Below are 15675 nucleotides of genomic sequence, written 5' to 3' on the forward strand. Positions count from 1 at the left end.
AGGCAGTTCCAGCTCGCGGCCCGAACGAATGGCTGGAACCGGGCAGAGATGGCCAGCCACCTGGCTGTGGCGCTGGAAGGAGCAGCCTGCCAGCTGCTCCTGGATGTCCCGGAGGAGGACAGAGGAGAATATGCAGCACTGGCAGCAGCTCTCCGGCTGGAGGTGGAGGAGGCGCCTGACCTGATGCGGGAGAGGCCGGCCCTACGGCGGCGCCGACCAGGAGAGCGACTGGGCTCGGTCGCCGCTGATGTCATGTTCCTCGCCCGCCAAGGATACCCAGCTTTCCCCCAGGAGGCGCAGCAGGAGATGGCTCTCCAGGCCTTTCTCAAGGCCCTCTCACCTGAGGAGCAGCGGCGCCACGTACAGCTGGCCGCGCCAGCCTCGCTGGGGCAGGCCTTGGCCCTTGCTACATGGGCTGAGGCCGTATTTGGGGTGGCTGGAAGCACCAGCAGATGCAGTGCGCCCTGCCAGCTGACCAACGGTTTTGGTTTTACCAAGGCTGTGGGAAGAGGGGACACCGAGCCCGGGACTGCCGGGCCCCAAAGCCTCGCACAATTACATCGGCATCGGAAAACGGGAACGGGGCGGCTCAGCGCGGGGACGGCCGCCATTGGAACACCTCAACCCCAGCTCCGGAGAGCGCTGTGAAGACCGGCGCCCTGCACGCCACTGTGGGGCGAGTCAGCTGTAGCCAGGGCCTGTACCTCCACTGCCGAATCGAGGACCAACCCTGCCTGGCCCTGCTCGACACCGGTTCATCGGTAACCCTACTCCGGCCTGGCGTCCTCCCCGACACCGAGGGCACCAACCCCCCAGGATGGGAGGCCTCCGGCCTGCAGCTGAAGACCGTGATGGGACAGCTTGCTGCAGTCCAGGGGAAACAGGTGCTTGCCTTCCGTCTGGGTACAGTGACGGTGCGCCACCCCTGCTACGATTGATCAACGATTGATGCCCCATCAAACATTTTGTAATATCCCCGGAAGTTCATACTTTAGAAACCTGATTCGTGGCTTAAATTCAAGGTAAACAGTATTCCCCACTTCCCTTCGATAGCTCAGTTGGTAGAGCGGAGGACTGTAGTGGAAATGGTGAGGCATCCTTAGGTTGCTGGTTTGACTCCAGCTCGAAGAAAGGTGCTTCTTGTGAACTTTAATCAAACAGTTAAAATAGCAAATCTTTTTCACTCAGACGTTGATCAAAAGGTCAATAAACCACGAAGCAGAGGCTCTTGTTCCGAATTAAACTCCCGTCTGAATGTCTTGTTTTGGCCAAAATCTGATCTTTGAATTAAGGGAGTACTCTGTCTGCTTTGTAATTCAAAAGTATATACAAATGTCACGTTTTTTTTTTGTAGATATAAAGGTGTTCTCTGTTTTCAAAGGAAAGGATATGTACTTAATTGGCTTTATGATTTGGTATTGATTTTGTATCGTTATATTATTAAGTTTGTGTTTTTTGTGTTTTTAACGTACAAAGGCAAACAAGGCACACATCTGTTTATACCAGCGGTGAATTGTACGTTTTTATTTACAAGCTACTGTGCACTTTTGGGAGTATAACAGGTTCGATATAAAGTGGCAAAAATATAAAAAGGGAAAATACCCCAGTCTGCGTGTAAAGCCCTCACTGTGACTGTTGTTTTATTGTTAAATTCGGCGTACTGTGCACGAAATGTTGCAGAAACACAATCTGATATTTTAATAATCATTATTTTAATAATTTGATAAGTATGAGGCCCCGGATCCAAATATTCAGTTCTGTTTTTTTTAAGTGATATCTTCCCTTCCTCTCGTGGAAATCACACGATGTGAGCAATTGTTTTTTGTTCTTTTTTTTTTCACGTTGTGATCCGAAGAGCCTCAGACGCCCAGTCTGACAGTAACCAAACCAGAATGGATTCTGCTGGGAGCCGGACTGAGAGTACCATCTACAGCTGCTGGATGGTACTCTGCGTCCTGCTGCTCCAGCAATTATTTTGACGAAAGACAGATTACTTGTGCGCTTTTAACCTTCTCGCAGCTACAGGCGAGATATGAAGGCACGTGCTGGTACACCTTCTCTAACTTTCACAATCGCGATAAACTTTCTTTTTAAAAGACCTTTGAAAAACTAGATATAGATATAGATAAAGATAAAACTAGATAAAAAACATGAGCTTTTTTGGTTTTTACATTAATCGATTTTGAATCAAATTTGATCTTTTTACATTGTATTTTACATTGAAAAAAGCGTGCATACCTAATCCACCAACAGACAGAGCAATATTTTATGTTGCCTTCCGGAGCTTTCAGCGTGTGATGGATTTGTATGGGCGTCTGTATGATACCACTACAGCACTGGCGCAGGTGCAAAATCCACTTTTTGGACCGAATGGACCGAATGGACCGAAGCACAGGAGCCAATATAAGAGAAAACGACAGGTGTTTAAACAGAGTATGTCCCAATGTCTGCGACAACGCATTGTGATTTTGTATAAACGCAAATGGTTTATCATTTAAAAGCCAACATCATTCTTTTTATCCCTGGCGCTAATACCCTACCACACATGCGAGCTGTTGTGTGAAAGAAAATTCATATGTGCGTAGGAAGGCAGAATAAAATCCAGAACTGTATTGGTGATATCGATAAACAGGGCTCATGTTCACAATAAAACTTTATTGTATAAAACGTTAAAATTCGTAAATATTTGTTTTAATCATGCAAAGTGTCTGTTAAACCATTCATGAAGGATTCTTAGACAGAAAAACACACCATTATATGAGAAAATATATTTACTATATGTGCATTTAACTTACTTTTTAACAATTTTAGTTTCAAGGTCAATGAAAATTGTTGCCCTGGTTTTTTGTCATAAATACACAAGCTTGTTATGTCTTGTGTCAGAAATAAACTGCATGAAATTTGCTAAAGCAACAAAACGTAAGTGCGACAAAGAAGACAAACATTTGCGTTCATAGTGCAATGTTTTCTCGAGCCTTTAAAATTACTTTAAACGCAATTTGTTTTTTCTCTGTAGCTCTAAGGCTTTGTCATTTAGGTGTGCTGTTTTTTTTTTTACATGTTGAAAAAAAGTCGCTAAATCATACGAAACATAAAAACTCCAATTGTAAACAATTGACCATTCATATTCCTGAATTTTAAACCTATGGAGTATTTATACCTTGTCTTTGTATTTGTGCATATTACAGAGCTCCTTTTCAAAAGCTGTCAGTATAGAATAGTGCTTAGGTTTCCTGTTTTTTTTACCCAGGTGGTCCAGATAAGACTCTTGGTATAGGAGCGCGTCTGTGTTGCCTTCTGGATTTCAAATGAGCAGCTCAGTGCAGAAAAGAACCCTGTAGATCAGCATGTACATTTGCATGGACAGTAGATTTTTCAGAAAGTGTAATTGGATTATAGCACGTGCCCCTGACGATGTTGTTGATACATCATATGTGCTCTTTTTTGTATTATATGTATTTTTGTTGTTCAAATAAAAAAATATAAAAAAAACTTTCAGGATGCTTGCTGCTGTAAAAATAAAATGACATCAAGGGCGCTGTACGCAGAGGTCTGAAACCTGCTCCACTTTATCCAAGAACTTTATCCAGAGGTGTTAAAGAAAATTGATTTATTTTCCTGACTGCAATGTATGGTGAAGCATAAAATCTAGCTGCATAAATCTCTATTACGTGTCATTTATGAAGGCGTTTCAAATAGCAGCCAGTGAAGGATTAACGTTTTTGGAGCATGTATTATATTCTAAATACTCTTACTTAAATAAGCTTAAATTCGCATGCTGTTATTTAGACATCGCAAACCAGTCTGACCTCATACAACATTCTGTGCCCGCTGAGTAGATCTTAAAGCAGCTACAGCCAGAGTAGCAGTAATGGCAACACAGTGCTTGGAGTTCAGCTTTTCTTATTTCTTCTGCGGAACCACTGGTATCGGAATATACTGATCCGCATAAGAAGCGCTACCGGTTTCAGATAGTTTTTATTGAGTGCTGCTCTAAACTTTACATTTGCTTAGACTTGTTTTCCCCATGAAAAAAAGACATTTCCCTAATTACATTTAACTTTTTTTTCCCTTATCATCAAGTAGAAATAAAACATATCATTCCATTTAAGAGCCACAGGCAGGATGGCTGGTGGTCCAAGGCGTTGCGTTCAGGTTGTAGCTTCCCCTAGAGATGTTTGTTCATTTCCCACTTCTGACAAAGAAGTTAGAGTGGAAACGGTAACATCCTTAAGTAAAAAACATTTCACATTTCATGTGTTTAATGTTAAGTGTCTTGGTGGTTGATGGCTCTTCTCTCTTGCAGGGTGATGGCAAAATTCTTGAGAGAGGGAGTCTCCTACGTAAGGCTGCTCTTCGTCAAGAGTGGAGACAACAGGAACAGACTTCAAACCGACATTAATTACTGAGAGCAGGCGAAAACGTCTTTTGAAATGAGGAAATGTCTGCTGACAGTAAACAGAGCTCACGGTGAGCTGCGGACAAGCGCTCCTCGTTAGTACAGTGCTGAGTACCCCTGCTTGTTGCGCGGGAGACCGGGGTACGTTTCTGTGACAGGGCGCTGTTTTTTTTTTTAATAGATGAATCATATTCAAATGTTAAACAACTGAGCAGCATATTGCTATAGACCAGGATGGCCGAATGGTTAAGGCGTTGGACTTAAGATCCAATAGACGAAAGTCCACGTGGGTTCGATCCCCACTCCTGGTAGTGTCGTACTAAGTTTGAAGTGACAGAACACTTTGATGATTTACACTCTATTTAAATATGAATTCACTAAATTTCAGTTCAGTTCTCTTCACATAACTGAACTCTCACTATCGCATACTGAAGGCTTTACATCCATTAGCTGTGATACAGCTCCCAATAAAGACAGAATCAAACAGTTTGTTCTGTCTCGCATGGTGATCCTCTTCTCGATCCAAATGAAATGTTTAATATGATGCCTCGAGAAAAAAAAGGAGTGAATTTCCGCCTGTAATGATTGATGCCCCCTCAAACATTTTGTAACATCCCCGGAAGTTTATACAGTAGAATCCTGGTTTGTGGCTTAAATTCAAGGTAAACAAGACTAAGGAAACGAGTTGGAAACTTGATGTCGAACTGGAATTTAATCACCCGGAATATTTCACTACATTGGGCAATATGTGCCAGAGAGGAGCACTTTAGATCCCTTCGATAGCTCAGTTGGTAGCGTGGCGGACTGTATTAAAAACAGTTAGGAATCCTCAAGTCGCTGTTTTCACTCCAGCTCGAAGGAAGGTGCTTTTGTGAACTTTAATCAAAGAGTTAAAATAGCAAATCTTTTTCACTCAGACGTTGATCAAAAGCTCAATAAACGATGAAGCAGAGGCTCTTGTTCCGAATTCAGCTAACATCTAATTGTCTTGTTTTGGCCAAGATCTGATCTTTGAATTAAGGGACTACTCTGTCTGATTTGTAATTCAAAAGTATATACAAATGTCACTGTTTTCAAAGGATAGGTACTTAATTGGCTTTATAATTTGGTATTGATTTTGTATCGTTATATTATTAGGTTTGTGCTTTCTGTGTTTTTATCATATTGTGAACTTCTTTTTTAAACAAATGCTTACAAAGGCAAACACAGCACACATCTGTTTATACCAGCGATGAATTGTACATTTTTATTAAGTACAATCTACTGTATTTTTAGAAAAAATGGCGTACTGTGCACGATATGTTGCAGAAACACAACCTGATATTTTCATAATTATTATTTTAATCATTTGACAAGTATGAGGTCCCGGATCCAAATCTTCAGTGCTGATTTTTTTTTGTGATATCTTCTCTTCCTCTCGTGGAAATCACAAGATGTGAGCAAATGTTTTTTGTTCTTTTTTTTTCACGTTGCGATCCAAAGAGCCTCAGACGCACAGTCTGACAGTAACCAAACCAGAATGGATTCTGCTGGGAGCCGGACTGAGCTCATTCTCACTCCCTGTGCTGAAAACAGAATTATCTCTTCCCCGAACATCGTCTACAGCTGCTAGATATTGCTCTGCGTCCTACTGCTCCAGCAATTCCTTTGACCAAAGACAGATCACTTGTGCGCTTTTAACCTTCTTGCAGCTACAGGCTCTTTGATGGTTCATGCTGATCATTGTGGATCCAAAAGAAAATTTTAAAACTCATACATTTTCGATTGTAATTTGCATCTAGCTACAACGTCCCTGGAAAAGAGATTGTATTAGTTGCGTGCAATCGGTATCTTTTACTTGACGTATGGTAGTAGAAATAGTTTGAATAATGTTTTCTAAAGAAGATTGTATTGCCAGGACCTGCCTTTAGCGCTCAGTAGCGATTTCGCTGTTGATATAGATGGAGAAGAAATGTAAGATGAATGGATGATCTAAGCTAAAATAGCCCTAACACCCCTCCTGTAGCAGTGTTTGTATTCATAGCAAGTAATATTCTTTTTCAAACCCGACCGTTGCTTTTGCATTAAGTGTTATGTAACCATTAGCGGTTTCGGTAGCTTCTGAAGAGCGCACTTTTCCAAACTGAAGCCTACTGTATAAGAACATTATTCAAGATGCACCATGGCCCAGAATCGTGCATCGGGACAAGGATTAACATCAATTGAAAGTACTCCCAAATAAAAGATTTGACCGAAAAATTAAAAGAGTAGGCAAGTATTAAAACAACACCATAACTTCCAAACTCTTTCCTGGTTCAGGCCATGTAAAATGACATCATCAGTGGAGTCATGCCGAGGTTGTGAGCTTAAGCCTCACCTGGAGCAGCCTGGTTTTCTGTCTTGACAGGTAAACAGTGTTTTGTGTTATTTGCTAAATGGAGAGAGGATTCTGTGTTAATTGTGCTCCTCCTGGAAGAGGTCAAGATGAGATGTTCACGAGGCTGGTGGTAAATATCCTATCCAGGAATATTTTTTGTTCTTTATCGGGGAATATCGAATATCCGGGCTGTATATCGGGGCTGTAGGGGGTCAGATCTATAGATGTAGTAAACACATTAGTGGAGACGGTGTGTGTGCTCTCTGTGAGAGAGCCTGGCGGGAAGAATAATCTGTGGTCTGGGAAGAAGAGACCCTCGTTGGAAGAGCGGCGCTCCTCACAGGAGAGAATGAAAAAAATCTTTTCCAGGGACGCTGATTTTTCTCTTTGGGGGAATTAAAAGCACTTGTGGCGAGTGACCTCGTGGCGCAACGGTAGCGTGTCTGACTCCAGATTAGAAAGTTGTGTGTTCAACTCACGTCGAGGTCAGCTGATATGTTTGCAGGTGCTGCTGGTGCCGAACCCGGAAATTACACCACGCAGTCGGGTTTTATCTGTACACCACTTAAGTAATCTGAATGAAATAACAGAGCAGTACAGAACACCCAGTCAGGAGCTTATGCAGCGAATCATCTTGAACACGACAAGAGAAAAGGTACACTGCCCAAAAAGCCTGATTTAAATCACAAAACCCCGGTAGAAGTCGAATCGACAATCTTATAAAACGAAATCAGACGCGTTATCCATTAAACCACTAGCCCGTCACGTAAATGAATTACACCATGGTGAGTTCTGCGCCGCTACTAGTAATACCCCACCCCCATCTTAAATTCTAAGTGAGAAACGTGTTTTCTACATTTTTGTCAGTTTTAAAACTAGGAGTATACGGCACTCTGCACAGTGTACGAAGTAAATTATTTTCGCAGTAATTAATTAATTTATTATATTTATTAATAAAATAATAAAATAAATTTACTTCGTACACTATGCAGAGTGCCGTATACTCCTAGTTGCGGCACACACGATATATACAGTAAAAAGCCTCAGGCACTGTGTTAGATGTGTTTTCGACGTTATATATGCGTTTATTAATGTCGTCAATTTTACGGTTGCAATTCGACTTTGATTATACGTCGCAACGACGTTTATATACGTATAGCCGTATTTTCGCTGTGAATATACGTATATTCGACGAATCACCGCCCACTGGGAATAGGTTTATTCCATGCTGAAAAGAGAAGAGAGAAAACATAACGTTTCAGCTGTGAAACCTTCTTCAGGTTTGTTTTCTCTCTTCTATTTTCAGCATGGAATAAACCTACAGTATTACTTGTTCCTTTGCAGATTCGAATGCTGACGTAGCTACCCACCTGAATATATTAAACGTTTCATCTATATGATTAACATAATGTTCTCCTGAATAACTACTCGAAAGAAGCCGCAGCTCAGGTGTTAGAGATATTTGAAATTGGATCAGTGGATTTAGAGTCCAGACTGTGAACTGACAGCTGACACAGGTCTTTTATAGAACCGTTTTGATTTTCTCTACTTTGTCCCCGTAACGTCATTGTCCTGCTCGCAGCCGAGCCCGACACACGGTACCGTCTGGTTTCTGTCGCTGGGCGGGTCTGTGTGGGTTCTAATGCCCCAGTATTATGACGGGGACACTGGACTGTAAACAGGTGCCGTCCTTTGGCTGAGACGTAAAACCGAGGTCCTGACTCTGTGGTCATTAAAAATCCCAGGTCGTCTCTCGAAAGAGTAGGGGTGTAACCCCGGCATCCTGGCCAAATTTCCCATTGACCCTTACCAGTCATGGCCTCCTAATAATCCCCATCTCTGAACTGGCTTCATCACTCTGCTCTCCTCCCCACTAATAGCTGATGTGTGGTGAGTGTTCTGGCGCACTAGGGGAGTCCCCATTACCTCTAAAGCGCTTTGAGTGGAGTGTCCAGAAAAGCGCTATATATGTTTAAACAAATGTAATAAAAATATCATGTTTGATTAATGTAAAAACTGATAAAGCTAATGCTTTTTTCAGGGCTATATCTACTTTTTTTAAAAAAAGAGAAGTCTGTCGCGATTGTGAAATTTAGAGAACATGCACCAGCGGGTGCCTTCACATCTCCAGCTTCAGTCTCGCCTGTAGCTGCAAGAAGGTTAAAAGCGCACAAGTGATCTGTCTTTGGTCAAAGGAATTGCTGGAGCAGTAGGACGCAGAGCAATATCTAGCAGCTGTAGACGATGTTCGGGGAAGAGATAATTCTGTTTTCAGCACAGGGAGTGAGAATGAGCTCAGTCCGGCTCCCAGCTGAATCCATCCTGGTTTGGTTACTGTTGACTGTGCGTCTGAGGCTCTTTTTTCGCAACGTGAAAAAAAAAACAATTGTTCACATCGTGTGACTTCCACGAGAGGAAGGGAAGATATCATTTTTAAAAATATCAGGACTGAAGATTTGGATCCGGGGCCTCATACTTATCAAATTATTAAAATAATAGTTATTAAAATATCAGATTGTGTTTCTGCAACATTTTGTGCACAGTACGCCATCTTTATCTAAAAATAAAACAGTCACAACGAGGCCTTTACACGCAGTCTGGGGTATTTTTCCCTTTTATATTTTTGCCACTTTATATCGAACCTGTTATACTCCCAAAAGTGCACAGTAGATTGTACTTAATAAAAATGTACAATTCACCGCTGGTATAAACAGATGTGTGCCTTGTCTGGCTTTGTAAGCATTTGTTTAAAAAATAAGTTCACAATACGATAAAAACACAGAAAGCACAAACTTAATAATACAACGATACAAAATCAATACCAAATCATAAAGCCAATTAAGTAGCTATCCTTTGAAAACAGAGAAAACCTTTATATCTAAAAAAAACTTGACATTTGTATGTATTTTTGAATTACAAAGCAGACAGAGTAGTCCCTTAATTGAAAGATCAGATCTTGGCCAAAACAAGACAATCAGACGTGAGCTGAATTCAGAACAGGAGCCTCTGCTTCATTTATTGAGCTTTTGATCAATGTCTGAATGAAACAAATTCGCTATTTTAATTATTTGATTAAAGTACCTTCCTTCGAGCCGGAGTCAAACTAGCAATTTAAGGATTCCCAGCTGTTCCCACTACTGTCCTTCACTCTACCAGCTGAGCTATCGAAGGGATGTCAGGTGCTGCTCTCTGTCACATACTGCCCAATGTTGTGCAATGTTCCGGATGATTTAAATCACAGATCGACATCGTTTCCCACTCGTTTCCTTAGTCTTTTTTACCTTGAATTTAACCGACGAACCAGGATTCTACTGTATAAACTTCCGGGGATATTACAAAATGTTTGATGAGGCATCAATCATTCCAGGCAGAAATGGACTCATTTTTTTTTCTCGGGGGATCATATTAAACATTTCATTTGGATCGAGAAGAGGATCATGAGGAACAAAACTAAGTTTCATTATGTGTTTATTAGAAGCTTTATCACAGCTAATGCATATAAGCCTTTAGTATGCGATAGTGAGAGTTCAGTTATGCCGGGGAGTGAAGAGAACTGAAATTTAGTAAATTCATATTTAAATAGATTGCAAATCTTCTAAGTGTTCTGTCACTGCAAAATTACAGGAGTCTACCAGCTGCCAGACGTGCTTGTTTTGGGACTATTTCCAATAAGTATCACATTAGTAGTTGTGTGTCCTTTCTGGTATCTTTTAAACTGTGAGGGACAAACGAGACAGAGACACAGTAATAATCCTATTTTACAGTGTCCTGCATTTTAATTTACTGATCAGATAAATTGAAATGTTCTGATTCAGAACCCCTGCAGTTCGTACTAATTAGAACTCAACAATGCTCCCGAGTCCTGAGCACTACACTGAGTTCAGCTGGGCTCTGACTTTGTTCAGCATGACATGTTGTTGCATTTGAGCTCAGAGCTGGGGATGATCTCCATATTCTACCACACTAACTAGTCCGAAACTTAGAACACAGTACACACTTTTTAAGTGAAGTCAGGTTGTTAAAAAATTAAACCAGCGCCCTGTCACAGAAACGTACCCCGGTCTCCCGCGCAACAAGCGGGTGTACTCAGCACTGTACTAACGAGGAGCACTTGTCCGGAGCTCAGCGTGAGCTCTGTTTACTGTCAGCAGACATTTCCTCATTTCAAAAGACGTTTTCACCTGCTCTCAGCTTTTTATAGACGGTCATAAACGCTCAAGAAGTAATTCATTTCAGTTTGAAGCCTGTTTCTGTTGTCTCCGCTCTTGATGAAGAAAAGCCGTGCGTGTGAGACTCCCTCTCTGAAGACGTTTGCCGTCACCCTGCAAGAGAGAAGATCCATCAATCACCGAGGCAACCACTGAGACAATTAACATTAAACACGTGAAATGAGAGATGTTTTCTACCTAGGGATTTTATCGTTTCTACTCTAACTTCTTTGTCAGAAGTGGAATTTCAACAAACGCCTCAAGGAGAAACTGCAACCTGAATGCAACGCCTTAGACCACCAACCATCCTGCCTGGGGCTTTTATATGGAATTATATTTTATTTCTTTCTACTTGTTGATAAGAAAAAAGTGAAATCATGTAATTAGGGAAATGTCTTTTGTTCATAGGGAAAACTAGTACGAGCAAATGTAAAGTTTAGAGCAGCGCTCAATAAAAACGATCAGAAACCGAACGCGCTTCTTATGCGGATCAATATATTCCGATACCGCTGGTTCTGCAGAAGAATAGCCGAACTCCAAGCACTGTGTTGCCATTACGGCTACTCTGGCTGCAGCTGCTGTAAGACCTAGTCAGCCGGCACCGAAAGTTGTAGGAGGTCAGACTGGTTGGCGCTGTCTAAATAACAGTGTCCGAATTTAAGCTTATTTAAGACTATTTACAATGTAATACATGCTCCAAAAGCAAAAATCCTGCACTGGCTGCTATTTGAAACGCCTTCATCAAAGACGCGAATTAGAGATTTATGCAGCTGGCTTTTATGCTTCACAATACATTGCAATTAGGAAAATAAACCAATTAGAATTATGCAAAACAACGTCTGTTCTTAAAAATGATAGCTGTTTTACACTGACGTCGCTCTTTATGAGATAATCCAGATTGTGAAGACAACTGCACCCTAGCAGATCAAAATATTACACAAAGGCTGTAAAGCACACTCTGAATCGATCCGAAAATTTGATTTCCGCGAACCGTTTAGGCTCCAACAGGGAACTTGGCGCGTCTCCTGCAAAGCATTTACTTTACTGGTGCTTTTAACAGACCGTTTTATCTAGCTCGTCAGGATGGCCGAGTGGTCTAAGGCGCCAAACTCAAGAACTCTTGTCTTTCCTTGCTTGGGTGTCCCGGTCCTCTGAATAGACGGGTGGGTTCATATCCCACTCCTTACAGCTACTATCTTACATGTTTCCCGACTGTTGTGCTCGCTAACACGGAAAAATGGAGAAACCAGTTTGCGGGCACATGATAGGCAGGGAAATGCTTCGTGAACTCTTCAATGTGATCAGCAGAAAGTCAAATAGGCTTCGAATTCTGCCTTAAGAACTTTGTGCTGCCTGTAATCTGGAAAGATTTACTGCAAGGTATGCATTCAAATGTGAAAGACCGCAATAAAAAAAAACAGAAGAAGATTTATTAAAACATTGTTTTCCTTGCGGTTTCTCCTGTATTTCACTAAATGTGGCATTGTGAAATCAACCTGTAGCCCTACGGAATGCAGTCACTCTCCCAGTGACAGCGGCAGGAGCCGAGACGATTACAGTATATCAGAGCTCGAACAGAGTTCGAAAATCTAGGCAAAGTGATTCATAGAACATGTGTATTAAACTTTCCTATGTGCCTGGCCTTACTGAAGTATTTGTAGCTGTATTTCAGCTTCTGTCTATTTCTATACTTTACAGTAGATAGTGTTTAGCCAGAGAAGAGAGATACAAGCGCTATACCCCCACAGTAACCGTCCAATAACCTTAACTAAAGCAGGAAGATCAGTTTCTGCTCGACACAGCTGTTTTCTGAACTGCAAATCTCCAACACAGGCTGGAGGCGCTGTGTGTCCAGGCTGAGCGGTTATATGAGAAAAGACTCAGCGAGCTGCAGGTGCGGCTCATTACTCTGCGCTCCCCATGCGGAATGCACGCGTCCTCCCTGCTTTATTACCTTCATACACTCCTCTCAAACCACAGCAAACGCGGTGAACATTTACTGGGTCTTTCTTTCCGAGATCACAGGCAGAAACAATAAACACGCTGAAAACAGGAAGGTATTCCTGATCGTAGGCGAAGATGCGCAAAAATAAATTTCCTAAAATCCAATAAAGTCCTGTCACGTTCAGTTACTATTCTGATGTATCTGAATAGTTATGGCAATGTTGTTAAAAAAAAGAGATAAATGAACTTTTTTATTTCATTCGAGCTGTAAATTTGAAAATGTTTTATTTTCAATTATCTAAATAATACAAAACACAATCACTCATCGTAAGCGTCTGACCATTGATATTCCGGAATTATAAGCCCGTACACAGGCATTGCGAAATCACACGCTGACAAGCAATTCAACGAATATGATGCCTTTCAGGGGCCGAATATTAGACACGAGTCATCGTGCGGAGTTTTTTCCTCCACTACCGCAGTCTTTGCTTCGGACCACCCCTCTTGCCACATTTGCGCTTTATTTTCGATTTTCTGTATAGAACACCGAATATCTTGAGGAAGTCTGGCAAGCGAAGACTGCTGGATTATTGACGTGCAAACATTGGTTCAAAATCAACATCCTCTGCTATGTTGCTTCTTTGATAGTTTCTTCAAATTCCTCATCTGACTTTTAATATCGAGGGATATTGAGCATAATACCATACTATTTGTAGCTTTCTTTTGATCGCCTGTTTTATTAAAATGCCAGCCTCTTTTACAGTTATTTTAGATGTTTGGCAAGGTGTAATATCCTCCCTCGCATCCTCAGCTAAAATATTTTAAAAGTACAACAAAATTACATTATATTGAACAGCACTAGGTTAACATTTAGAATTCAAATTAAGGTAAATATACGAAAATATTAAAATATAACTCCGGCGATCTGTCGTTTTTGCTTGTCAAGTTCTCAGATAATTTTGCACTGTATTTTTAATTATTTTAGCTGAGGATGCAACAGGAGTATAAGTGAATTCTCCCGCCACACATTGGAACATAAATTTCCATGGGTGAATACTATCTGCTTGGAAGTTGCCCTTGTCGGTAATTATTGGAAATTCCCGGTAATGTTGACTCTATCGCAGTCTTTACCTCTGACCAACCCTCAATTGTTTACTACTGCAAATATCAAAATAGTTAAGGTTTTGCGGACAAATTAAATATCTGTGGTGATGATGTTTACTATGGGAGGAAGTGCGTCCCTGGGTGGGCTCAAAACACCCAACGTTGGGTTAAGATCCGAACACGCCAACCAAATGCACCACAGAAACGCTTACCCGCCGCTTTTTGGCATTTACATACTTTTGGTGAACACAAAATTCGCTCACATTTCATCTTTCGTAAGATATATGATTTAAAAAAGTTCCACAAAGGAAATGAATACATGCATTAAACCAAATCAAGCCCTCTGTGAGTGTCCCAAATGATCTGTTCTGTAAAACAAGACAGGAAGAAAGGCTTCGCTAGAATTTGAACACAGAATTTCCTCTTTATTAAACAGGTGCTTTAACCAGCTAAACCACGGCGCCGGCAGAGCACTATGCTTACAGCCACGTGGACATACCGCTCTGAGACATCTGCGTTCGGTGTGCGCTGAGCCTGCTCGCCGAGCAAGTTGCCTCCTTTTCATGCACTAGCAGCCCCGATACTAAGAGACAGGATGAGAAATGGCTTTTATCTGGCACTTTTCATATCCAAGGAGATCGATGTGCTTTCCGTGTACAACAGGGTGTCCTCTATACTCGCCACTGAAGCACAGGACACGCCTGGTGGATTGACATCACAGCAAAATAGTGAAATGGCAGGTGGAAGAGGAAAATGACCCTCAAGAATGAAGAAAGATGATCTTGAGCGCGCCAACTCATGTCCGAAGGGGCTGACTTTCTCGACGAGGTGGCCGAGTGGTTAAGGCGATGGACTGCTAATCCATTGTGCTCTGCACGCGTGGGTTCGAATCCCATCCTCGTCGTCTTGAGCTTCTGACTTGTGATCCATTTCTAAGTCGGGTTTGTGCACTTTTGCTACTGTAGTAGAGCAGTAATATTTCTAGCGTTGGCTGAACATGGCTTACAACAGTAGCTGACAGACAATAGTCTCTTAATATTTAGGTTACACTTATGTTTTGTACTGCTTTCACCTGATATTAATAGTAGTCCTGATGAACGGTTTTGGGACATGGTACATCTTGAAAAATGTTCTTGTTAATTTCAATTAGGAAAAACTGCACTCACCAGAAGCTGAAACAGGTCGTGTTTAAATAATATGCAATAGCAACGTTTGGAGTTGAATCTAGATATGAGTCCTTACCTGTTACAGGAGGCGTTTTAGGACTTTTTTTTTACCTCAAATAAAGCTATCAATTCATCTTACATTTCTACTACATCAGTATTAGCAACGTTATCTTTACCTAGCACTAAATGTAGCTTTAAATAAGAGTAAATTTTAAAATATATGTAAAAGTAAATGCTATTCCATATATTGTAACTTTGTGGTATTTAGAATGTTTATCTGAGGATGCAAGGGAAAGTATTATACCTTGCGAAACATCCAAGACAAAGGTAAAAGAGGCTCATATTTTAATAAAATTTTCGATCAAAAGAAAACCACTCTGTATATCATCGTTAATATCCCAAGATATCGACGTTCAGTTGAAAGATTTGAAGAAACTCTCCAAGAAGCAACTGCAGTAGCGGAGTTTTGATTTGAACCGATGTTTGCACCTCAATAAT

The 15675-nt window shown here is 41.3% G+C and overlaps 4 non-coding genes across 4 annotated transcripts; all 4 read left to right on the top strand.

Annotated features, from left to right (window-relative positions):
• The first annotated feature begins 1043 nt into the window (after positions 1–1043).
• On the top strand, positions 1044–1131 carry trnay-gua (transfer RNA tyrosine (anticodon GUA)). Its single transcript is given in 2 exon segments — positions 1044–1080; positions 1096–1131. It is a non-coding gene; the product is annotated as a tRNA-Tyr (tRNA).
• A 3496-nt stretch (positions 1132–4627) lies between these two features.
• On the top strand, positions 4628–4710 carry trnal-uaa (transfer RNA leucine (anticodon UAA)). Its single transcript has one exon. It is a non-coding gene; the product is annotated as a tRNA-Leu (tRNA).
• A 2462-nt stretch (positions 4711–7172) lies between these two features.
• trnaw-cca (transfer RNA tryptophan (anticodon CCA)) lies at positions 7173–7244 on the top strand. The gene has a single exon. It is a non-coding gene; the product is annotated as a tRNA-Trp (tRNA).
• Positions 7245–14833: 7589 nt separating this feature from the next.
• trnas-gcu (transfer RNA serine (anticodon GCU)) lies at positions 14834–14915 on the top strand. The gene has a single exon. It is a non-coding gene; the product is annotated as a tRNA-Ser (tRNA).
• The last annotated feature ends 760 nt before the right edge of the window (positions 14916–15675 follow it).

This window comes from Atractosteus spatula, unplaced genomic scaffold (assembly GCF_055471065.1).
Source record: "Atractosteus spatula isolate fAtrSpa1 unplaced genomic scaffold, fAtrSpa1.hap1 Scaffold_55, whole genome shotgun sequence".
Taxonomy (NCBI): domain Eukaryota; kingdom Metazoa; phylum Chordata; class Actinopteri; order Semionotiformes; family Lepisosteidae; genus Atractosteus; species Atractosteus spatula.